Genomic DNA, 16,540 nt, shown 5'->3' with positions numbered 1-16,540 from the left:
AATGTAGACCCGATCACGTACACTACTTCTCCACCACCTAATACACAACCATTAGAAAGGTCTAAGAAAACAATATAAGAAGCAGGAGAGCTTCTCCACCATGCAAGGCAAAAAAAATAAAGAGTTGAGGTACTTTATACCTGTACAAGAAGCGTCGTGATGTGCATGATAGGTGTGGTTGCTGGGGTCAAGATCCAAGGTAGCACGCATTTGTCCTTTCCACCTAACAAATGCCTTCTCAAAATGAGACTTCATGTAAGATTTCAGGGCATCCGTGATACCTACTCTAGAGTCTTTTGTGGCTCTTTCATGCATGCTAGCTAATGCAGGTGAACCCGCCTCCTCCAGCTTCACGTACAGTTTGAGCGTGTACTCGGTCAATTGGAACTAGTACACATGATGATGGATCCACATGAAGAAGGCTCTGTCGGATGGCGGAATCTGCGCATCCCTCATAGCAAACTTGCCACTAGCCAATATGTCAAGCAGCCTACATTTCCTACATTGTAAACAAGCACTAGGTTTCTAATAACTTTAAAAAAAATGTAATGCATCAAGAGAGCTGAAGATCTTACTCTTTATTTGAAACATGTGCTTGAGCAATCTTAGCTAGCTTCGGTGTAGTGAATTTGCTAGCCTTTTCACCCCACCCTTGGTACGAGATCACTTTTTTAAAGAATGCTTTCCCACAATTGGGGTTGGCAATTTGTGCCAGCTCATGTCCCCTTTTAGTGAAGAGTGCCTCCATCTCCTTTAGGGAATCCCTATAGCTCTTGTCAAACAATTCTGCATCCATTATGTATTCTCTACTCCCTCACTCAGGCAAGCCACTGATCTTGGCCTAGAAGGTGGCATCAAATTTTGACTACAATGCATTCATATTTATTTAAGAAATATACTTCGAATTGAAAACATTAAGAAAGATATTTTGAAATCAAAACATACTACAATGCACACACACCTTGAAAACTAATTGTGGTAAGAGTGCCATGGGAAGCTTCAACCACATCTGTTGGGTCCCTAATGAGTAAGCGCTTTCTGGACCCATGCATGATCATCATCACTAAACTTTGACAACAATGATTGTGGATCGGCAAGACCCACACGCTACATCATAAATATATCATGTGCCATTGTGTTTGGCACATGAATGGTGGTGACCCCGAAAAAATTTGCATGCATTATAAACAAGGCAAAAGATGACATACACAATGTTTCTTCATTTCATATACACATTTTACAACGCACTTACTTGTTGATCATGCGCAGCACCAACAAGAACTCTACCTCCTCTTCCTCAAGGAACCAAACCACTCTCTGCAATTCACCTTGGTAATCCTCTCTTTTTTTACTCGATTGGTATTCACCCATTCTTGCCAAGCTTTGAGTCGATGGTTGCCATCCCACACAATGAACATCTTGCCAACCATGTGTTTCCATCCTTCGGTCTCCTCCAATATCGTATCAAATTCACGTGACAATGATAAATTGTGGCCGGCTACACTTCGACAATCAAATGGAATGGGAGATTTGCTTGGGAATTCCTCTAAGACAATGAATGCTACCATTGTCGATTGGTACTTTCTCTCCTTGATGCTTCTGATCAGTCCCTCGACAGAATCCTTGTTCGTGTAGATTGATGGGTTTGCAAGGAGGCGACAAAGCAGCACTCTAGGAAGGTGGTTTTGGTTGTTGACCAAGTGGTCCTTCACCCAATTTGTAGAGATGGGTCGATCAACCACTTGGACAAAACTCTCTTTCACAGAATCCTCTTCTTCTACAATCGTGGCACTAATAGTGGCCACACGATTGTCGAGGCAGCGTTGAAGAACCAACTTCCATAGTCAGCTGCAATTGTGAGGTGTTTGTCTCCTTGCTTGATGTGGCCACTTGTGACATGCCCACATCTTGTGAGAGAATAATCTCATCTTACGATCCGGTGAACCCTTTTGATTCCAAACGAGGCCTTTTGTCTTGAATACACATCCATATTACCATCAATACTTGTTAAATTAGTCTTTTGTCCTTTAACATGTGATGCAATTATCTTAAATTTGTATTTAAACTATATTAATTTTTTATTCCAATTGCATGTGATGCTATTAGAATTGTTATGCTATCCATATGAAATCTACATGGAGAACTTTGATGATTTAGAACTCTTCCTTTGACATTTAGGGAAAGTGATGACCGTTACTGCTTGAGGACGTTCCAACCATTCAGACCGCTTCCAAAACCATTGAGGCGCGCTTGTTGAGAGAGAAAATACGTCTCTTTATGGTGGGAGAGAGATCTCGACTCTGTGGGGAGGAGTTGAGAGAGAGAGAGAGACGGCAGCTATTGAGGGGTTAAGAGAGAGAGGGGAGCGAGGGAAAGAGGAGGGTGAGCGAGGGAAAGAGGAGGGTGAGCGAGAGAGGGGGGCAAGAGGGGGAGTGAGGGAGAGAGAGAGAGAGAGAGAGAGGGTGAGTGAGGGGGGAGTGAGAAGAAGAGGAGGGGGAGCGAGGAGGGGGACAAGAAAGGGAGCGAGGGAGAAAGAGAGGGCGAGTTAGGGGGACAAGAGGGGGAGAGAGTGGGCGAGTGAGGGGGACGAGGGAGAGAGAGAGGGCGAGTGAGAGAGAGAGAGAGAGAGGCAAGAGGGGGAGGCAAGAGGGGGGAGCGCGAGAGAGAGAGAGAGAGAGAAGCGAGAGGCTGTTGAGGGCTCTTTCATGAGCCCTTAACAGTGGCTATGCAATAGCTTAATAGCCATTGCATAGCCACCCACATGGCCATGCAATGTGGGCCTGTGTAGCCCACATTGCATGGCCATGCTGATTGGCCTACGTGGCCAGCTCTACGTGACCTGTGTGGCCTTTGCCGCATGCCACGCATGCGGCAAAGGCCACATGCCTCGTGGCAAAGAAGCATCATGGCCTTTGCCACGCAGGTGGTAATGGCCACATGAGGCCGCCGTGTGTAATGCCTGTATGCGCGGGCATTACACTGCAGCGTCACCACGTGGTTAGTCCATGTGGACTGGCCAGGTGTAATGCCCGAGCGCGGGCATTACACTTGGCCATGCCATGTGGACAAAACAACCCATGTGGGCTGTTTTGTCCACGTGGCACCACGTGTAATGCCCGCACTCGGGCATTACACGTGGCGTGTACATGTGGCTCGCCATGTGGACTAAACATCCCACATGGCAGTGCCACATGTAATGCCCAAGCGCGAGCATTACATGTGGCAATGCCACGTGGCCAGCAAGGCACACGTGGCACCATCTAATGAGTGCCATGTGTACCTAGCATGGTGCCCACGTGGACTGGGCCACTGCACAGTCCACATGGATGCCACGTGTAATGTGTCGTGCACATGGCGCCACATGCACAACACACTACACGTGGCTACTACCACGTGTAATGCTTGAGTGCGAGCATTCCACATGGTAGCTACATGTGAGGCCCATAATCTACGGCATGGTGGAAAGGGTAGCTATCATCCTCTCTCTTTCACGATCGAGTGTCCACCACTGGCCGGGGGAAGGGCTATTCGCTTTTATGTCCTCTTAGGGGTTGCGCATATGGCACTTCCCTATTATGCTTTCGATTTGATCTCACTACATCCGAATTTGTTTGTGCAACCATGGTGTAATTCCGTAGAGATTTCTTACTGTTTGCAAACGAACCAAAAATCTAGAAAGCAAACATCATTTTCTTTTCTTTAATCGATTTCAGATCAATAGAACACGGGTTTGCTGCCCATTCGATTTGTCCCTCGATTGGTGAATCAAATTACACATGCTATGTGATTAGATTGGGTCCTTGTACACCCCTTCATTGTTTTGGGTACATGGTAGTACCCGACTTTGCCAATGAACTTTTCAGCCACTTTCCATGGAGCTTGAAAAACCAACTGCGAAGCGCGTTTCCCAAGGTCCTCAGGGAGGAAGGGGGATTGTGGGCCACCATGCAGTCCATGTGGATGCCACGTGTACAGCACACTACACGTGGCTACCACATGTAATGCCTGCATTTGGGCATTACACATGGCTGCCACGTGGGAGGCCCATGATCGTGGGCCTAACATGTGGCACCACATGTACTACCTGAGTGCAGGCATTACACGTGGCAGCCATGTGTAGTGTGCACTGCACAGTGGCCCAATCCACGTGGGTGCCATGCTAGGTACACTCGAGCATTACACGTTCCTACCATGTGTGAGGCCCACGATACACGTGGCAGGAACGTGTGAGGCCCACGATCGTGGGCCCAATACATGGCAGCCATGCGTGGGCATGTGAGTGGCCATGCATGGCTATTTCAACCCTCTTGAGCCCTCTCGGCCCTCTCGAGACCTCTTGGCCCTCCTCTCATGCTCTCTTGGCCCTCCTCTCGCATCCTCCTCTCGGCCTTCCTCTTGCGCCCTCCACTCCACCTCCTCTCGCTCCCTCCTTAAGCATCCCCTCCACGCTCAAGTGCTCCCTCTTCGAGCACGTCTTCCTCAAGCGCCTCTTCAACTCCTCCCAAGTGCCCACTTCTGTGTTTATTTACGCATCATGACCATGCCATCGTTAGAGGAGATTACCATGGAGTGTATCATCTTGTAAGGATACATGGCACTTGATGAGATGTACAAGAATGACTCAATCAATCTCGACTTGTACCAAGCTAGAGATATTTTGGGGAGTTTATTATTGGAATTGAAGCAAATAATCCAAGGAAAGGATAACGACTTGGCAACAATAGATATGTTTGAGCTCAAAATATCAAGTGTAGTTGCTTATTGGAGGACATACAGAGTCATTAACGATGAGAATGAGTAATTAATTAGGAATACGGCCCAAAGAAACTTATGAGTGTCTTTCCTACTAAGTTTTGAGGTTGGTAATAATGTTGGCATTCCTTCATAATGCAACTTCTTTGATGTAGAAACTTCATAGTGCCAGCTTCTTTAATGTATTTGTTGAGTTTTTTAGATGGTTATGTTTTTTGATGTTCATCTTGTAAACCATGATGAAGGAGAGTACGGAGAGAAATAGGAGAGAGATCATTGGATGGTAATTTTAAAAAAAAAAATTAAAAAAAGTTAATATATATTTATTTTTTAGATTTAAAATAATAAAAAATATAATTAAATTATAACGGTCTAATTAAAAATGACCAACTTGCTTAAGGGTCTTAATCACCATTCAGTACTTGTGTACTCCCTACCTCTTGTACCATTCTTTTTTGTTCTTGTGTACTTCATTTTTGCTCCTCTTTACAATGAGTTGCACAATCACATTCCCATCTTCTAAGAAAGAACTGAGTTTCATCAATGGATGGGTTATGGTGGTGAGTGCAAAGTTTTTACATGAGCAAGTAGCTCCCCGCTCATTTTGTGGATTGCAAGCCTTAGTAAGTAATGGGACCCAAGAGTTGCACATCCCTCTTGAGGCAACCTCTAATCATGAGGGAGAGGAGTTCTACATACTTGAGGACTCTCTATCAGCCAACTACTTGGCAATAGTTGATTCTTCATTGAAGTCAAACCCAGAACCAATAGCCATCTTAGACAGCCCGCCCGCCGCCTAGAGGCACCTAGAGGTTTTCCAACTCTAAAGAATGTGATAGATTTATGCAGTGCCTTTCAAGATAACAAGAATATCGATGCATCAGGCTCATCCAGTGTTGCAAGAGGACAAGGTAAGAGCATTTTAGAATACCTTTTCAGCATGAAGAAGGGAAACACATTAAGAAAGATTTTGCTAAATGTCAAAGACGTTATCAAGGCCGTGGGTATTCCTAGACAATACAATGGTGATATTACATTTGAGTTCCCACCCCGACCATGGGAACACGCCCAGGAATGGACTCCATGGAGCATAAGTATGATCCCCACTGGTGGTCAAAGCTGCAAACCTCTAACATTGCTTTCCTTGGAGTATGTCGGCGAAGCCATTGTCTAGGTAGTTTGAAGTGTGTTAATGAACTTTGCCCACATTTAAAGAACTATAGGGTATCAAATACATCACATTTTACTAGAAGCATGCTAAAGGCACCAACAACTGGAGAGGAGTGCAAAAATGCGTTTGGGAAGCTCCTTTGCCATTACTACTCAGTTCTAATGATGTGCATTACTACATGCAATTGCTACATCTATTATGTGATGCCCTCCGACGAGACACTGAGCAAATTAATGATACACATCGGTGCCCACCATCAATATAATGTACGTGCAGGCACATCAAAGGCACTAACTGCTGATAGGACCACAAAAATGGTGTCCAGGGTGCTAGGGGTGGATCGCAATGCTGGGGCAAGGAACGTTCAAATGTGTGCGGCAAAAGAGATAGTCATGGCAGCACTAGTGCAAGAAGGTGTTTCCTCTCATTTCATTGGGGAACAAGAGTTCATCAACATTGCAGAGGAGATGGGACCACTAATGGAAGACAACTGGTAGGCTAATCTGGTTGGCAAATGTGGTTGACAATTGTTAGGCTAATCTGGTTGGCAAATGTGGTAAGTGTTAAATAGTTATTAAAATCTTGATAAGATGCATTGTAATATTTGAACAATTTATTTTTTAGGTTTCGGAGGTCAGTTGCGCTACCGGCAAGGCCCTTCAAAGGAGAGTTTTGGATTGGATGCACTTCTAAAGCTAAAGCGAGAGTGCACTTTATGACTTCTTCCATAAAGCAGGTTCCCAAGTCAAGGGTCCTCAGGTGAGAAGTGCTATGTTTTCAAGATGTCCACCATTGGACCACTTTAGGGTTGGATTTGGTGAATAGAATGCGATGAACCAGCTTTGGCGACCTACGACATACATGGATACAATTTGACCACAACCCGATGAACATCAGCCGATGAACATTAGATTGGGGGGTGACCATGGCTTGTAAGATTCCTCCTTAGCCTGAATATTGAATAAGCCTTTACTTCAATCCCTTGTAATCATTCCATGTTTCTGAATACAAGAAAATATTATTTTTCCTTATTTTGCCTAGTGAGATAAAAATTTCTGAGAGTGGTAAATCAATATTGAGATATTTTTGGATATATAAATTCTATAAATATCAAAAATATGTTTCCCTGAAATAAAAAATCAAAATAAATTTTCCAAGGTGCAATTGGAATTAATTAAAAATGATTTAAAAGACCTTAGCCTAAGGGTCAAGATTTTTTGAAAATTTTGGATTATGGTCCAATTAAGGTTCTTATGGACCAATAAGATTAATCCAAGTGTTGGGATGAGATAAATCCAATGAATAAAAAAAATACCCAAAAATAAGTAAATTCCCACATAAGATGAAGAGTTGACTAAGTACAAGATTTATTAGTTAAAAACTATAAAATATTACTTTAAAAAATGAGATATTTTGGAGTAATCATTCATTTTTGACACCTTGGTAAGGAAAGGGAGAGCCTTCAAGGAGGTGCCTATTTCACATGTGTGGAGGAGTTTTAAACTAAAAAATAATAAGATATTTTTATCTCTCCTCTCTCTTGGATCAAACCAAATAAAAAAGGGAGCCAAACTGGTCCAAATCTTGTCCAAATTCAGCCAAACTGAAGAGCTGGAAAATTCTAGAACTTAGTTGGACTCAGTTACTGGCCTCCCTCACCTATAAATAGACCCTCATTCTTTTGTATTCTCATCTGTGAACTAAACTATGTCGATATTACTCTAGAATAAGTATATTTTCTATTATCCTCTAAAAATCCTCTACAAATTGAAGAGATTGGAGTTAAATTTATTTTATGCATAGATAAGTTTAAATGATGAAAGAGAAATTTCCATTATATTTGGAATTCAATCATTTGAATGAGAAAAGTGGAATTTCTAACTTAAAAAAATTAATGGATATTTTTATGTAATTTTTAAGAAGAATTTTAGATAGATTTAATTTATGGTAAAAGAGGAATTCCCATGATAATTGGATTGCACTCATTAAATGAGAAAAAGAGGGATTTCAAGTTTATTCAAAAAAATAGGTATTGGTATTTAGTTAAAAGAAGAATTTTTATGATATTTAAGAAAAGATGGATTTGAACCATAATTCTACCTAATGAATCAAGGTTGAGAAATTATGTGGTAGAAAGAATATCTTTGGATATTTTAATTGGTAAAATCACTAAATTGATATTTACCCAAAACTAAATGTTTATCTGAAGGGAATCCTTGTTAAAACTAAACTGAATGAATTTTCTTAGACTACGAGAGGGACGGATAGTAACCCTACGAGAGGGACGGATAGTAACCCTACTTGTCCATCTCTCGATCCGAATCAAGCAAAAACTTTGTGACCAATTCCAGTTCCTAAATACAAAGAATAGACAACCAAAACTAAACTAGTTTTTCCTTTGACCGAACTCACCAAGAATCTAGTTGGACAAACAGACAAAATGATGGGTAGATTACCCTCATGAGAGATCAAGGATCCTCATTATGAAACTAGGAATTATGGAAAAAGGGGTTTTTGGAACCAATCTCAAACTAGAATTTCACTTGCATTGGAACCTCTGTTTTTCATTTCACTTGCATTGGAACCTCTGTTTTTCATTTTACTTGCATTGGAACCTCTGTTTTTCATTTCACTTGCATTGGAACCTCTGTTTTTCATTTTACTTGCATTGGAACCTCTGTTTTTCATTTTAAGGACTGTTTTACGCCAAATGCTAGAGGAAGCATTTGGCATGTGTTTTACTAAGAGGAGTTTTGTTGGAACAGCTGGTGGGGAGTCATCAAGGGACGTCGCTCGCGGGCAAACCCTACCGAGGTCTTGACCAGCCTCGGTACGGTTAAAATGGTGCACTTCCAGTACGATGGGCGAGGATCAACGAAGCGGTCCTTGAGTGAAGTGCTGGGACACCTAAGGAGGATCCCAGAGAGTTCTGACGAGGTGATGCACGGGCTCGCGGTTGCTAGGAAACCCATGCGTATGTCAAGGAAGATTTGAATGGACTAAAAGGAAAGATTTTTAGGAACCAAATTTTGATACTGGATCTCGTTAGTTGGCCAGCTGGTCTTCAATGGAGAGTCCAAAGGACACATTTTGTAATACAATGGACTCGAAATTTCGGAAGATGATGATCAGTAATATTATGATTTCTGTTGAAGGATTGTTTTAAAGCGAGCCAAATCTGTTATAAATGGCAATTTCATATTGGGTGTGTACGTGGTATGCCTACTTTAATTTTTGCATAAATTGTTGGGGCTAGGGGGCCTGGGAACTCTTTTCCTCGGTACCCGGGCAAAAACACAACCATATCTTTATAAAGGAATCCCACCAATACAATGGTCAGGTGGTTGGCTAACCCATGGGCCGGATGGGGTTAGGCTGGATTGGAGGATTCCTGTGAAACAACTAGATGTGATTAGTTTACGATGGCTAGATTAAGTCTTGAGAAGACCTTGTTTTGTGGGAGGGGATCATGGGCTGTGCCTCGTTAAAGGAGGAAAAAAGCGGTGATTCCATGGACCAAGTGCAAGTCTCTTCTTAATCTGACCATATGTGACTTTAGGCTTGGTCAGATCAGTTTAACTAGTTAAGACTTTGACTCGTTAGAATAATTCCCTCGTTAGAATATTTTCCCATGGTGGAATCGCCCGTGCCTTCCGGGCGAGGGGAGTTTTTTTGGGCCTCATTTCGGAGGGACCGCCCGAGCTAGCCTCTCGTCCGAATATCCGCAGGTGAGGCACCGAGTGTGGATCCCCACCCCACGCGGGAGGACGACGTCGCTTTCGCTGCCGATAGGGTACCGCAGAGGGGGCAGGGGTCTCACATGGCTTGTCATATATATGATCCAAGGTAGAAAATTACCAATGTAGAGTATTTAGGTGGTGATGACAAATTGGATGGAGACAACAACTACCCACTTTGGGCATACATGATGCAGCATGTTTTGGTTGCAAAAGGAGTGTGGAACATTGTGCAGGGTATGGATGTACGTCCAGGTTCTGTGGATGTAGAATCTGTTGAGGATGTTGCAGGTTCTAGCAGCTCTACTGTTGCTGCTGTTTTACCCACTGCTGAACAAGCTCGTTGGGATGGTAAAGATGCGCAGGCTCATGCCTTGATTGCACTTTCTGTCAAACGTAACATCACCCCACATATTCGTTCAGCTAAAACAGCAAAACAGGCTTGGGATATTCTAGCTGGTTTGTATGCAGGTCGTAAACGAGGCAAAAATCGCTTACCTGCGTAAAGAGCTAGAATTGAAGATTATGCAAGAAGATGATGACATGAATGTTTTTCTTGCTGAGATTAAAGATCTCAAAGAACAGTTGATTTTTGCAGGTGAGATTATTCCTGATCATTCTCTTGTGCAGACTGTTCTTGATGCTTTACTTGAGACATATCAGACTTTTGCTTCCACGTGGAGACTTCTTAATGAACAGACCTGATGCTGTCAAGTATGATACTTTAGTCAACAAGCTCTTGCAAGAAACGTAGTCCAGGCAAAACAGGGCCAGGCAGCGTGCAGTTGATCAAGCATTTATTGCTACCCAATAGCAGAGAAGAAGTGGTAAGGCAGCCCCCTCCACTGTTTCTTCTCCTATTAGTAGGTCTGCAACTTCTTCTCCTTCCACAGGTAGCAACAAGAAGTCTGAGAAGGCTCTTGATAAAGGCAAGAAAAAGACCAGGTGCAACTATTGTGAGGCAAATGATCATGTCATTAAGAATTGCCCTAAGCTAAAGGCTAAAGAGACAAAGAAGAAAGAGTCAAATGCAGCCACAATAGCGGATGCTTCTACAAATGTAGATTCTGCAAATGTTGTGCAGGATACAGAATGGGCGTTTAGCGTGTATTGCCAGTATGACCCATCTGTACATGATGCATGTTTGGCAGTTTCTGTTGACTCTCATGTATGGTATTTTGACAGTGGTGCTACAAAGCACATTACCTCGCATCGTGATATGTTCACTTCTCTTGAGGCTGTCCCTAATGGGAATACTGTCACATGTGCCAATAATGCTTCTTACCCAATGAAGGGCATTGGTAAAATTATGCTTACTGCTGCAAATGGCAGCGCTTTCATACTTTCAGATGCTTTGTATGTGCCAGGGATAAAGAAGAATCTATTGTCTGTCTCTGCGCTTGCTAGACTTGGACTTGTAGTCAAATTTGTGGATGACAGATGTACTGTTCATGATTTGACTTCTGGTGATACGATTATTATATTTGGCACCTTGTTTCGTGGACTGTATAGACTCAATTCTTATGACAAGAGTGTGGAAGATTCAGCAAATGCAGTTTCTGATGAAAAGGTAGTTTCAGATGGAAAAATATGGCATGCTCGTTTTGGTCATCTGAACTTTGCTAGTTTGTTGCATTTGCAGAAATTTGATATGGTTGCTTCATTGCCCCCTCTTGAGGCACCATTGAAACATGTTTGTGAAGGCTGTATTTTGGGCAAAATGCAGCGTTCTGCGTTTCCAAAGGATGGTTCTGTGCGGGCCACTCGCAAATTGTAACTTGTACATAGTGATGTATGTGGGCCTATGCAAACTCCGTCATTTGGTAAACACTTGTACTTCGTGACTTTCATTGATGATTACTCAAGGCATGCATGGGTATATCCACTGAAGGCAAAGTCCGAAGTGTTTTTGTGCTTCAAACAGTTTTTTCTTATGGTTGAAAATGTATCCAATTGTATTGTGGGCACCCTCCGTTCTGATCGAGGGGGGGAGTACTTGTCTAAAGAGTTTGATGCATTTCTGGCTAGTCGTGGGATAAAACACCAATGTACAGTGCCGTATACCCCTCTCAGCAAAATGGTGTTGCTGAGAGGAAAAACAGGTCACTTATGGAGATGGCACGATGTATGGTCAAGAGCCAAGCTTTGCCACATGCGTTTTGGCTTGAGGATGTCATGTGTGCTGCATATGTACTCAACAGGTGTCCCACTAAGGCCTTGCAGTCTATTACTCCATACGAAGCTTGGCATGCCAGGAAGCCTTCTATTGGTCACTTGCGTGTCTTTGGTTGCTTGGCCTATGCTTTAGTGCCTGTGCAACAACGTAAAAAATTGGATGATAAGGCTGTCAAATGCATTTTTGTTGGTTACAGTGCTGAGAGCAAGGGTTACAGGTTGTATCATCCGCAGTCAAAGCGTATCTTGATTAGTCGAGATGTTGTTTTTGTGGAAGATGCTGTGCAGCCCTTGTTATCATGTACCAAAGAGACAGGTGTGAGCTCACGGGATGTATTTGATACATTGTTGCCTCTGTTTACAGGTGGGAATTCAAATGTAAGTCCTAATGAGGCAAATATTCAGCCTATGTAGATTTCAAACGACATCATAGATCAGCCTATTTCTGATGCAGATTTACAGGATGTAATTTCTGAGGATAGGGCTGAAAATGAGCAGGCTAGAGGTATGGCTGGTGCAAACCTTGCGTGATAGTAAAATTGATGCACCTATATCTAGTCGTACTCGTTCAGGTTTTCAGCATGCCTCTTATGCATCAGATTGTTATGCTTTGGGTGTGTCTAGTATGTGTGAAGAGGAAGAACCTCTTTCATTTGATGAGGCACAAAAATCAGAAAATTGGTTAGCTGCAATGCAAAGTGAATATGATGCTATAATGAAGAATGGTACATGGTCTTTGTGTGATTTGCCTATTGGTAAAAAGGCCATTGGGATGTAAGTGGGTTTTTAAGTTGAAACGAAAGCCAGATGGCAGTGTTGATCGCTATAAGGCTAGACTTGTTGCAAAGGGTTATGCTCAAGAAAAGGGCATTGATTCTGATGAGACCTTTGCTCCCACTTGTCGTATGACTACCATTCGTAGCATTTGTGCATTGGCAGCTCATAATGGTTGGAATGTACATCAGCTGGACATAAAGACTGCGTTCTTAAATGAAGATTTGCATGAGGAGGTGTATGTATCGCAGCCTCGTGGTTTTGTTCAAAGAGGGCAGGAAAACAAAGTGTGCAGGTTGAAAAAGGCTTTATATGGTTTAAAGCAAGCTCCACGAGCTTGGTATGAAAAGATACATGCATATTTGACTGCACATGGGTTTCAGAATAGTCCAACAGAAAGCAGTTTGTATGTTAAACGTGTGGATGGTGTACATCTAATCATTGCTCTCTATGTCGATAACATGCTGCTCACAGGACCAAATGAGAGTCATATTGCTGATTTTAAGGCTGATTTGAATGCCTCTTTTGAGATGTCAGATTTGGGGCATTTGCATCATTATTTGGGGATACAATTTAAGCAGTGTGATGGAGGTATTGCTTTGTGTCAGACAAAGTATATTGAGACATTGTTGCGGAGATTTGGCCTTGAAGACTGCAAGCCTATTGCTACTCCAATGGAGACAGGTTTGAAGTTGAGTCTTCATGATGCTGGAGATCACTTTGATGTCACACTCTATCAGACAGCTGTTGGTTGCCTCATTTATGTATGCATTATGAGGCCGGACATTCAGTTTGCAGTCTCACAGGTGAGCAAGTTTATGCATAGCCCAGGGTCTCAGCATTGGAAGGAAGTTAAACGCATATTTCGCTACTTGAGTGGTACCATACATCTTGGGTTGTTTTATCCCAAGGGGGGATCGTTGCCGCCAGATTTACATGCTTTTTCGGACTCAGATTGGGCTGGTTACTATGACACAAGAGTGTCCACAAGTGGTTTTTGTTTCATGCTCGGTAGCTCATGCATATCTTAGTTGAGCAAGAAGCAACCTACTGTGGCCACTTCTAGTTGTGAAGCTGAGTACAGGGCAACTTTCACAGCTACGGTTGAGTGTGTGTGGCTCAGACGGCTTATGGGGCTGACTTGGGTGTTGGACAGGAGTCTGCCACCTCTATCTTCACTGACAGTCATAGCGCATTGACAGTTGCGAGAAACCCAGTTTTTCATACTCGCACAAAGCACATTGAGGTGCATTATCACTATGTCAGGGAGAGACTCTCAACAGGAGAGATCAGCTTGGCCTATGTGCCAACACAGGACAACCTCGCCGATCTTTTCACCATTAGGAACTCAATGGAGTCTTTTTGGGCCCTTTAATTTGCCATTGCCTAATGGAGGTGATTAAGAAATAGACAAATAGGGAGATTACATGTGGACTGAAACCAATGGTTTGTAAGAGCCTAGAAGATAGTGGTCAAACTTAGAATAATAGGCTAAATAGGCTCTTTTTTTAAATTTTCAAAATCAACTAAAACTCAAAAATTCAAAACGTATATGCATTTTTCCCCTATTTTATATAGAAAAGGATAGCTGCAGCCTGCCAGCAGCCTGCAGCCATCATTAACTAAGGCCTCCAAAGTGATAGAGGCCCAAAAACGAGTTCCCATGCATTCAATGCACATTCCCCTTCACTTTCCACTATCCCTCTCTCCCACGTTCCCTCCAAAACGCTCTCTCTTCCCCCTTTCTCATAGCAAGGCGTTTTTCACTCTCTAGACTACTTCTTTTAGCTATCTACCTCTTGATCTACCTCTCTCTTCACTCAGAAACCTAGATCTATAGCTATGGAAGCTTGATCTGCAACCTCCTCTTAGAAGCTATGGAAGCTTGATCCTCTGATCTGCAACCTCCTCTTAGAAGCTATGGAAGCTTGATCCTCACTTACATTTCCTTCCTTCATCCTTCTTCCTTGTCCAACCTCCTTTTACAGAGTGTAACAGCAGAGCTTAGCTATGGAAGCTTGATCTGCAACCTCCTCTCAGAGGCTATAGAAGTTTGATCCTCACTTACATTTCCTTACTTCATCCATCTTCCTTGTCCAACCTCCTTTTACAGAGTGTAACAGCAGAGCTTAGCTATGGAAGCTTGATCTGCAACCTCCTCTCAGAAGCTAGGGAAGTTTGATCCTCACTTACATCCTTCTACCTTGTCCAACCTCCTTTTACAGAGTGTAACAGTGGAGCCAAGCTATGGAAGCTTGAGTTGCAAATGCTTTGGCTCTCATAATCTTACTCATTGTCTCCTCTCATCCCCTCCAATATCCTCTTTCAAAGTGCAGTAATAGCACAGCCAAGCCCTTGGAACTTGCTCTACAACTCCTTCTCTTTTTTACATCTCCCTAGTCTAAGTTTTTTTCTCACCATTCTATTTTTCTTTGCCATCAAGGTTTATAATCTCTCTAATATATACATCTGATGTCTTCTTCTAGAGCTCGAAGGCCTCCGATCAGTATTCAATCTCTCTCTTGTAGCAGTGGTCAAGATGAGGATGGGCACTGGGGAACATCAAACAGTACGAGAAGTGGAACTGGATTACGATGCAGCCTAGTACAAGAGGAAGCCACAAGGTGTCAAAGCGATACGTTGATATACAAAGTCACCATTGGAAAGGGCGGATATTGGAGCTCAAACAAGATCGTGATGGAAAAAAGCTAGCCAAGGTCCAACATGTTTACAAGGCAACAGAGCTGAAACTAGCAGACCATGACCAACTCCTACAAATTGTAAGTTATTTCACCACTTTATATTCTTGTTTTTAAATCAATTGTGTGCTAATAATGGTATACTGAGCACTGCTTCGATTGTTCTTGGGTTCCTGTGCGTAGATATTTTTTCCTCAAACTATAGTGAATGGGAGCCTATTGAGGCAATTTCAGGAACCTTTGAAGCATACCATGTGGAGCTTGGTAGTTTAATCTTTGGAGGGTGTCCAGCTGCACAACTTCTTGCACGAAACATCTTCTTCTATGAGGATACATATGTGGTTCCCACGACAGCAAATGGTACTGGAAAATTAGTTCCAAAACCTACGCCAACTCTCACATCTATTGAATGGCCAATTCCAGACAATGCTTCAGTGGCCATGGCTTGTTTGCAGATCGAAAGCAAGGTGCAAAATGCTATGAAGTGCACATATGGATCTCACAAAGCAACCATAACCTGCTTCATACCTCTACACCTCTTTGTGTACCTGTTCCGTACAAGTGACACACATCGTACCCCAACTTTATGGATTGCAAAGGGGGAGAGAGCTCTGACTTGTTTCTTATCACCTGCATGGGATAAAAAAGTTGTTCAACACAATGGAGACACCATCAGATGGGGAGTAATTGTTGAGAAGGTTGTGATGCGCTATCATATTGCCAAGCAACAGTTGTCCATTGCGTTTCCTTACAGGCGATGGAAGCTTACAAATGGAGAATGGGAGGCGTTAGACTCCGACACAACCTCTACAGAACAGGGTGTGCTACATATATCCATGCAAGGTGGGGATGTAGAAGATGTTACTGTGAATGATGACTGGTCCCTTGCCAACTTACGTGACTACTTAGTTCTTCACTCAGTGGTGATTTTGCTTTGATAATCAATGGTAGAGTAGTGCACAAAAGGCAGGAACGATCTTTTCTTTGTAGAGAAATTACTTTCCCTGGCTGTGTAGCTATCAGATAACCACTGGATATGTAATCTTGAATTGAAGTAAATACAATTTCAATTTTTTTGCCTCACTGTCTTATTAAGGTTTTTCAATTGTCTTGTGCAGTTTTATTTTTTTGTGATAGTGTAAGGTTGGTCACAGAAGCATCTGTGGCGTGAGCCACTAGTAAATTGGAAATGACCTTGCGATGGAAGGATACATTCTTGCTTTTGCATACCA

The sequence above is a fragment of the Cibotium barometz genome, chromosome 53 (genome assembly GCF_041138505.1).
Source record: "Cibotium barometz isolate CiBa-2024 chromosome 53, ASM4113850v1, whole genome shotgun sequence".
Taxonomy (NCBI): Eukaryota; Viridiplantae; Streptophyta; class Polypodiopsida; order Cyatheales; family Cibotiaceae; genus Cibotium; species Cibotium barometz.
The sequence above is the reverse complement of the archived record's forward strand: the minus strand, read 5'-3'. Positions refer to the sequence as shown.